The following is a 10597-nucleotide window of genomic DNA, read 5'->3' on the forward strand; positions in this document are numbered from 1 at the left end:
AAATGAGAAAATCATTTTTTAAAGGTTAACTGTTCAATTTGGACCTCAATAGAGACAAAAAGATACTACTGTTTCTATGCAACGTATTTTAACACATAAATGTAAAAAGCAGGCTCATCATGAAAGTACTCTGCAATCAACAGAAGCAGGGATGTAATCAAAGAAACACATCTTCATGTGTTAGAAAAAATAAAGATGATAAAATCTTCTATAAATTGCATCATATACATATGACACAAATGCCAGGCTGTTGTACTTTGTTAAAATGTTGTGCTCTGCAGAGTGTTGTTCATGGAAGTGTCTTACTGTTGTAAGGGTCCTGAAAGCATACTGAAGACAGACTTAATAAGAAAGAGGTGTGAGAGTAGAAAAGCATTTTCTACTGGTAGGGGAACAGCATGGGAGAAAGTCAGGAAATAAGTCTGTAGGAGGACAACACAAAGGAAACAGGAGGGCAAGCAGAGGTGACTTTTTGATTTTTTTTTTCCCATTGGTTTCCCTAGGAGAAGCATCTGGACCAAGCCCCTGCACATAACTCTGGTTTTGTTGAGTGATGGTGGTTTCTGTGCTTGCAGCTGCAGACCGAGCAGGGTATGCAGCATCCTACTGCTCTAGGGCAGTGGCTGGGTGGCAGGAGAGACTAGGGTAGGTGAAATAACATGCAGCTGGCCAGGAAATTTGGTTATCAAATCCCTCCACTTCCCCAGAAAAAACATTCCTGGTTTGTGGAGTCAACCTCCAGTGCCTTTGCTACTCCTTGGGGTGCAAAGACATGCTCCTCCTCTGCTCCCAACAGTCCACCCGGCTTGATTTTCTTATGGAAAATTGTCTTGTTAATCACACTTCTATCTCTATTTTTATTCATTAGATGTTTTACCTTACTAACATTGTAGAAAAAATATTAATATGATTTATACCACAGCACTTAGAGAAGCGTGTGATATGCTTTTGTGAAATAGCACACAAATCTGAACAAACTGAATTATACTATAGACTGACAAAGAAAGGTAGATTAGTCAAAATTAATAAATACTTCTTTTTATATTGTCAACCATCTCATCTTCTTGAGCCAATAACCCTGAGATCTATCAGCAGTGGTCTGGTATGCACAATGCTGTCAGTGCCTGTAAATGTTCACACCCCACTGCTGTCCAGGGTCGTTACAGGTTGTGGCATCTCCTGGCATTTCTAGAGAGCATAGAGCAATGCCACTTCCTCAGTTCCTGTGGAAAAACTAGAATGTGACAAATATGAACACCGTGAAGCATAAGTTTCAAAGTGAAGGGAGATGGAAGATAGTAGACATAGTTGCAAAAATGTGGGCTGCAATATTGTACAGAAGGGTTAGTGTGGAAAAAACCAATTCAAGAGAAGAAGAGAGAAAGATTTATGTACACAACGAGGGTAATGGTGGGGAAGGGAGAAGTTTATTGCTAACCATTGGATCCCCACTTTTTTTTTCTGAATTGTATTTCAGATTAACTCTTGCCTAAACTGGCTGACAGGAACTGCAATAATGTGGACTCTGGTAAGGTTACTTTTTTTACTGCAGTCCCAGTTGAGATGCTCCTTCATACCTGAGTCCTTACATACTTCTCTGGTAACTTAAAGAAAATGCATCTGTGCATCTGTGCTCTTCACACTGTAATGAATGTGTCAGTAGTTCAGTTCTCAGCATGGATACCCCTGCTAAGCCAAACCACTGTCCAAAGGAAATAATCACTACAGGGGTAGATTTCAGTTTCTCTCTTCCTCTCTCTCTCCCTCTCTCTCTCTCTCCCTCTTTCTTTTCTTTTTTAATATCATAATTATAAAAAAACCCAACCTATAAGAAGAGAAATAGTGGATAAAGTATGAAAAATACTTTCATGTGATCATTTAAATTATAGTGGTGTAACAAAACACCCTTATGAGAATGACTTCAAAAGGCAGCCAGTGGTGTGAAAGTGAATTTGTATAAACATGGGAGTTTGGGCTATATGTTTTGTTTGGATTCCTGAGAATTAACTGGTCATGTTAATCTGAAAATGTCCTATATCACCTAATAACAAATCTTCTTCATGACTCTAAGTAGTATCTGATTTTCTGGCTGCTATGTAAAAGATGACAACCGTTTCAATTATTTCATATCTTCAGGATTCAAGAGAAAAAGGATGTTTTCCATCCTGAAAACTTACATTGTCCCCAATACACTTTCTCAAACAAACTCTCAAATACAAATGTTCTCAAATACACTTTCAAAACAAACTATTTTTAATTTTCACAAGCCTCTTGTTATTAATTAAAGACTGTTTCTTCAAATATGCAAACATAAAGCTGTTAATTCTGTCAGCATGAATATTTCTTGTTGCAGTACTGAGCCGAGAGACTAAGTGAAAATGAAGAAAAAAAGAAAATCCGGAGCAAGTTTCAAGGCAATTCAAAAGGTCTCTGGGATACCTATGTGCAAATGAAGGTATTTAATTGTAAGGTGTCCTCAGTGATAAATGGTAATCAAAACATGTTTGAATAAATTCCCCATTATAAAATGAGAAATTATGTCATGACTTTGCTTTTCCCACTGATCCTTGAGAAAGGTGAATCTCTCTTAAAAAAAAATTATATGACCAGAGTCTCAGGTCTTTTGCACTGCTAATGGACTGAGACTCTGAGAAAACAGCACCTCTGCAATTAGAGAAATGTAAAAGCTTGGCTATCTGGTAAAATAGGGAATAAAGAGAGAATGCTTTAAAATTTATTAATCTTAAAGGATTTATTTCCTAAGTCATTCAGTCCTGCAAAGAAGGTGTCACCACTGCTAAGAATTATACAAAAAAAAAATTTACTTGTTTTCTTAGTAGATATATTTGCATTTCAAGTACATGTATGTCCTCCTTTGGTTCAGGAAAAAAAACAAGAAAAATAACCAGTCCTAGCTCAAAAACACCCATGGCAAACCTTGCCTGATGGCAGGATACCAAAAGGCAGCACAAGCTTTGAGGTGCCAGCGAATGATGGCAAGGCAGCTTGTATCCAGTGTCTTATCACAGCACAAAGGCAGGAACTTTGTCAGCTGAAGATGCCCACATTCTTCTTCTAAGGGTGTGTTTGCAACCCTGGTGGCCTCTGGGTACAAGAAGAGTTTGATTTTTGGGACAAAGTGGTATGTTATATTAGCACAGATGACACAATGGAATAAGTTACAGGCTCACAATCCTTTTCACGTTTGTAAGGGCAATAATCCTAGAAACAATACTATGTCCCAAACAGGAGGAAATAAAAAAGCAAAAGAACACAGCATCCTCTCATAGTCTGTCCAAGAGCAAATCCTTGCTCCTCCTATGCCAAACAGGCCACCTGAGAATGCAGGAACTATCTGTGGCCAAGAGGCCCCCCCTGACATTTCTAACTCCAGCATCACAAGGCAGTATGTTGAAAGCTGTTTACATTATAGGGAACAAATTCTTTGTATCATTGTCAAAGTCCTTTCAACTTTTGTGTGTTTTCCATCAATGATGCAACTCGTTCATGTGGCAAATAGCAGCCATTCTAGATCAGAGGACATTTCTCTGGAAATGTCCTTGTTTCAAAGACTGCTTGAATGGAAGTGTGGAATAAGCTTCAGCCAATATTCCGTTGTTCAAAAAGGTTTCCATGACTGTTTTTCTATCTACTGTGGTGCAGGGAGATGAGAAACTTTGTACTGAGAGTACTGTCTGTTTATTCATTCACACAGGTTTCTTTAATTAATATTCATAGAAAAATAGGTCATAAGAAAGATCATTTTTGTGGTAGAGACTATGTCCAAATGAAGATATTTCTAAAAATAAAAAGGTTTATTTGATTCAGTACTATATCCTGCAGTTACATATTTGGAGCAGATGCTCAAACCTCAAAGTAAGATTTACCAATTATTTGCCCCACTGTAAATGTTTTGCTTAGTCAGCATACAAAATGCTGTGATGGTCTCTTTAATCTAAGGATATTAAACTGTAAGACGCATCTACAGGAATAGTTTATAGAACTCCTTGTATAACTGCAGCAGGTTTATTCCAAAAATACATATTGCAAATAATCTTTAAATTTGCTGAGAGCGCTTGCTATGGAATATAATAAAAATCAGTTGTAGAAAAGGAAATCAACTGCAGCATTGCATAAAAAATTTCTTGCTTTGGAAAGCCAAGATTTTATTGTCTTGCTGTAGGCAAAGTATAATGTTAGCAATGGTAAATTCTGTGATGCAGTAAGTTATACTTTTCTGCTTAAATAGATCCAAATAATGATGTCTCTGACTAGGTGATATTAGTTAAGGTAAATCACAAAAACCTCTTATAAGAAAAAGGTTTCAATAGGCCATGGAAAATTAATATTAAATTTCCTGTTGTCTACCTCATTACCTTGTTAGATGACTTGTATTAAAAGCAGTGAAGCAAAGAATCAGTAACCTGGGCCTTTGCCATTTCTGCAGCGTAGCAGATACACATATCACACAATTTATACAGAAATTATGTATGTTGAGTATGCTTTCCTGGAATATAAGTGCAACAGACTAGAAATTATGACTTTATTACGATACTTCAAGGTTCTGCTTTTTGAAATTATCCCTGAAAGCCATTGTTATTAAGATGCAGGACTGTTCAATATCACAAGAGATATTCCTGCTTGTACATTATCCTTAAATAAGGATGCATGTTTATATTTATACTCTATGTCCACATAAACCTGTGAATGCATAAACTGCTGTTCACAGAGACACAGAAGCTATATGTGACTATATCTGAACAAACAGAAATGATTACTGGTTTACAGTGTTATTTAGTTTATGAAAAAAATTGCAAGGAAAAGTATTTTGACTACTGCTCTTATTAAAAAGGATATTGCTGGAACATGTAGTCTTTCACTGAGAATATAATTCAAACCCAGCTTTGGCAACTCATGGTCTTGCTGAGAAACCTCATTAAAATTAATGGAGTAATTGGGAAAAAAGGACTTGAAGGCCAGAGGAAGTAAATGCATCATGAGATTCTGGCTTCAGTGGTGAAGCTGCTTCAATGTTCCCTGGAACTCCCGGAACTGTTCCTATTCCATAACACCACATGTTTGTCAGCACAACTGTTCATGTGTGGAAATGCATCATCAAACAAGTGGGAGAAGATAATGCAAGAATGCAGTGGATTTTTTGACTTGCTTTAATTGAGCTGTTTTCCTTGTTATTTCAGTCCCTCTGAAAATTATACTGCTATGGCAAAGAAAGGTGTAAGGTGAAGTCATGCAGGACCAAGAACTTCTGCATCTGCCTTTGTTAAAAACTCCAGACTCTTGCAAACCAATACCCTGGGAACAGAACCTAGCCCCCTAATATATTTGATTTTGAAAGCAGTATTCACATGTATTCATAGTCTCTCATTTTCCAAAATGGAGAGAATTTCTTTGGTTGGCGTCTTAAAAAGTTAAAGCATAATTGTAGTAATATTATAGATTGGGGGATATGGATAATTACTTCACTACTCAAAAGCAAAAGAAAACCCCCAAATTACTGGCAGATTTTCTTGGAAGAAAATTTTTGAAGGAAACAGATATAATCTGATCTGAAAAACCGACAATTAAAAGTACAAGTATGAATCTTTCTTACTGGAGAGAAAAAAACAAAACAGTGAGCAAAAAAGCTTGTTGTGGATTTAAAGAGACAGATTTCGTGCTTTTCTTATTGCTGAAGGTAGTAAAGAAGACATGGGGAGAGGTTTCTTATTTCTGCTGGATAATTACGGTCACAAGGTATTTTCTTACTATGGTTACCAAATATACCTATGAAAACCATGTGCACATTTACTTAATTGACAAGATCTTCTGAGCTCTTGTGCTCTATTGATACACACATACTGGAGTTCCAGTTTCTGCAGAAGTGCATAAGCCCATTAGCTGATGGACTGAAAGTGCTCAGAAGTGCCACTACTGGCTATCGCTTAACAGTTCCAGTTGTCAAATCATATCAACCCTGTTATAAATATCACACGACACCTACAAATACACTGAAGGAGCACATTGTATGTGATTTGTCATTCACATGAAAATATACCTATGTGTAAATATGGTCTTATTGTACTCTTTGTCTTTTTATGCAAGCATATGCAAAACTGAACACTGGTCACAGGTTACACTGAAAATCTGATTGTGCTTTTAATTCTTCAACTATTCAGATGTGATGTTTTGACAAATTTAGTTCTTTTTCATCTTCTTTTCTTCCTTTTTTTCATCCACTTTTTTCTTCCTTTGCCTGTCTCTGCTCCTCGTCCTTTGTTTACATTTTGAAAGCTGTGAAACCTGAGTATAATCTCATCTCTTACACCAAGTTCTCAGGTTACAAACGTCTGTAGAGGTGAATCAAAAAGAAATGCAGTCTTATCTGACTCATACTGAAGATGGATCCGCAGTACGCCCTTGCAGCAAAGAGGAGATATCAGCCTGCTGGTCTGCGCTGGGAAAGCATAACCAGCAGGTCAGGAGAGGTGATCATTCCTCCATACTCAGAATGCTTCTTCCATTTTAATGGAGAGAACGAGAATGAGAGAAAGAGCTTAAAATCATGTGCCAGTTTACAAGCCAAGTTTGAAAGCCAAGCAAGGTTTCTTGGAAGCATTTGGCTCCTCCTGTGGATTTGTGCTTAATTTGAAAGAGTTTTATGAATATCCTTTTAAAAAAATCATTGCTAATGGAAAATTCTGTTTAAATTGTTGTAATCATTGCAGCTTTAAACTTTTGGTTTTCCCTTCAGGAGTTCTGCAAAGAGACTTTCAGGCTTTGGTCTGCAAGCTTGTAGCTGTGCACACAGTGTTTCCAAAGGACTATAGGAAAAACAAGGTAATAGAAAAAGTTGTGCCTCATCTAACTATATAAAATTTATGAAAAGTTCCTCACTTCTAAGGAGGCACAAAAACTGAAAATGGCATTATTCCACTTGACTTTACAAGTATCCCATGTGATGAAAGACAACTATCTGTTGTGTGAAAGCAGAGAAATTTTAGAGAAGGTTCTGGAGCAAAGTTTGCAGCAGAGATCACCTGCTGTCACCAGGAGGTTTATCTCAGAGCTCATATTGCCCACCACCACCTGCGCCAGGTGATTTATTAATTTAGGTTATAAAATGCATGGGAACAAAAGCAAATAATTGTGTTTTTTCTGGAAAAGATGCACTGAGATGTTCTTAATCATTCTTAGCTATGTATTATCACCTTGGTAGCTCCTGTATCAGAAGGGTAAATAAACCCAAAGCAACAGAAGCATTGAAATCAACAGTAATGAATTTGGCATCAAAGAGAAAGTCAACATAATTATATTTCTAAACAGTAGATTCTTAGTTCATATAAAATATCTCTGTGATGTTTTCATAAGTGTAATACACTTCAGATGAAAGCTCTCAGTAGAAATAAGGAAGACAAACAGCACTGAATGTTGAAATTAGACCTGTGCAATCCCATTCAGTCTTGCACAGGAGGAGAAAAGATACATCTTTATTCAATAGTTGCTTAATATTTATTGAACTGAGATACTCAGGGTGGGAAAAGAGATTAGGAGATGCAGCCTTCCCATTCTGACAGATAAATGTAGTGTAATTTGAAGGCTGCAATGAGAAATTCATTTTACCCTTACGGTGAATTGCTGGTTGCAATATATATTAGAATTAGAAGTGTTACTTATTTGTATTAACAAGTTAAAGGCAAAAAGCTTATGTACCTGTCATTTGTCTAGTTCATAGTTTTCTTAGTTTTCCCAAAAGAACAAACCCCATCTATATGATACTGAAAATAAAAATAATATATTTAAATATCTTTTTCCACATTGTTACTAAGCCATGGATTATCTTGGATCTGTTGAGTCCTTCACAAGGACCTCTGCACTTTCAGACTTGTTACTGCACTTTATTTTCACTGTTATAATGTTAGGTGGAGAAACCACCTTTCTCCCTTCCCCAAAATGAATACCCTTGTTTTTCAACTTTCCAAATCTACCCTTATTTATCTCACACCTTCTTTCTTTTAATTTTGATTTTTACTTCCAGAAGCAATGCAAAGAAAAGAAGATTAAATGATAATGTTCTATTTTTGTGAGAAACATTAGAGATACTGGTGGTTTTTCTTTAGAGAAATAGAAATCATCATTGAAATCATCATCATTTAGAGAGGTTTTGATAATTTGGCAACATGGTGATGATTTCCATAAAGAGACTGTATGCTTCTACTAGAACTTAAGTCAACTCTGTTACCTTGATAGCGTTCTAAGTTCTGTTAAACAAAGGTAAGGAAAAAGACATTTTTCACTTGGTGTAAAGAAATTATGCCCACATAATCCTCAAAAATTCACTTGCAATATTCTCATGAGAGAGTTATTGTTGAACACCGGCTTTAGTATTTCAGCAGTTATGTTCAAGACCAGCCTCGATAATGGGGAAAATAATCTTTTAAATGAAGGAAAAAGTTACTTAAAATAAGTAAATATCATTCTCAGCTTGAGCAAAATCTCTGTGCTTACCAAAAGAAACCCTCAGTAAGACTATGGAATGCTATTTTCGGTGGTTTCCTCTTTTATGTCTTGTTCTTTACAAATTGTATTATTCTAACACATAGAAGATTGAGGTGTAAAAGTCCCATTAGATAATTGACACCATCACAGTGCAAGATACAGCCTTGACAAGAAATGTATGAAGTATTGCTGCTACTGAATGTAATTGAGTCAAGTAGGAGAGAACCATCACTTGCTACCAGAGGAGAAAATTGTTGTAAAAAATAATGTCCAATGAAGATTTCACCTCTCTTGGAGGCAGCAGCTAAATTTTAACAATTTGGTGAGTGACATGGAGCTCTTGGTTCTGCATAGGTCTTGATCTATCATCTGCGGCACTTGAGACATATTTTAAAGTGGGTATTGTATTTTATTCATTCTCCACTGCTTAGCATCAATGTATAGCATTTATTGTACCACATAACCACAGAAATAATCTAATTATATGTTTCAGTAATTTCTCTGAGGTACTTACCTGCATAATTTTAGGTAATAAATAAAAAATACTTATAATGCTAGTAAAAATATGTGATAATAATTTAAGGATTTTCCTACTCTGAAGCATGTAAGATAAAATACATGACAATAATTATGAAGGTGTAAGGTTTCTTATATATGCAATACTTTGTATTTATTATTTGTGTAGTGAAGAGCCATTCAAATTAGTGATACGCCCAGCAATAATGTTGCAACATTTGAATTCTAAATTCCTACTCTAAAATTTTAAGAAAGGAGTTCTGAAGCTGATTGATGTCACAATTATAATTGCACCTCCTGTCTTTTACAACATCTTGTGAGGAAATAATCTGAAGTGTTGCTGTAGGCTCATCACTACTAGGAGAGTAAAAAGAAAAAATAAGAGAAGGATTAGGACCAGTTGTCCCAGATATAAATACTCTCCTCCATTAAGTCTTGCATTTAAATTTTTTATGTGACTCGGAATGACACAGGGAATAAAAACATATTTGGGAAATATAAAGGAAAGCCATAAGCAAATGACTAAATGGATTGCAGACAGGATAGTTATGTTAAATCCACACGTATATGTTGGCCTTCTATTCATCCGAGTGAGAAGTTCAGGTTTAGGCTGGATAAACCTAATCTGCCTTTGATGTGCTTGTGCTGCAGTATTTAGAGATACTAGCTAAGCTAACAGACAAAGGGAGTATGTAGGTCAATCTTGTACTTAAAACTCTTTAAAAAAATTGAAAAAGTGACCTTTTTGTTCAGAAGAAAACATTTTATCATATCAGTAGTAGCTAAAAAACATGTTACAAGCAAGGAGCAAGAGAGTGATTTCAACTTCATTGCAAAAGCTGTGAATATTTTAATGCAGTTGCCTTATACAAGTCTGTTGCATTCTCCATTATTGCAGTGTCTTAAACACAAGTCTATTACCTGTAGGATACATTACAAAATCACAAAAACAAACAGTTGCATGCAGAACATAATTCTCGTGTGGTATGTGTAATAAGGAACCACATGCAACTGGCGGACAGAATGAAGTTTTTTGGCATGTGTTTAATGACAAGGTACCGTAATTTGTGGCAAAATAAATGAAAATGTGCTTATTCCTGTTTTGTGGCTGATATGTTTTCTCAAACTTACTGAACTGCACACAGCTTAGGACAGTTTGTTGGAGCTTTTGTATTTTTTGAGTTATTTGTATATGGAAAAGTTGTTTTCATCCAAAGCAAAATATTTGTTATTTAACCATACTCTTCATTCTTTCTAAGGTGCTTCCATTGTTTTCTTAATGAATTGTACAAGACATGACTAGGCAAGCTTATGTCAAGAAGTCTTTGTTGTGTTCATTTAATTAGATAATGTTCATGGGGCTGATTTTAGGTTAGAAAGTGCTGAATCCTAATTTTATTTTACCTCATGCTAAATCCTAAAGCCAGCATTCATTCTTGAACACATAGTGCTTTTACAGCACCAAGACTCTGAATTTCAGTCTTTGATGACAACATATGGTATCATAAACTATAATCTAGTAGTTTATTTGTTTCGCGTTTTTCTTCAGGCACCTTCAATCCATTGCTGAGTACATGAAATCTAG

General features: G+C 35.8%; 1 long non-coding RNA gene across 1 annotated transcript; it reads left to right on the forward strand.

The window, feature by feature from the left end:
• The first annotated feature begins 1475 nt into the window (after positions 1 to 1475).
• Positions 1476 to 2531, forward strand: LOC116437933. Its single transcript, XR_004237534.1, has 2 exons — positions 1476 to 1528; positions 2354 to 2531. It is a non-coding gene; the product is annotated as an uncharacterized LOC116437933 (long non-coding RNA).
• Positions 2532 to 10597: the final 8066 nt, after the last annotated feature.

This window comes from Corvus moneduloides, chromosome Z, assembly GCF_009650955.1.
Source record: "Corvus moneduloides isolate bCorMon1 chromosome Z, bCorMon1.pri, whole genome shotgun sequence".
Lineage (NCBI taxonomy): Eukaryota > Metazoa > Chordata > Aves > Passeriformes > Corvidae > Corvus > Corvus moneduloides.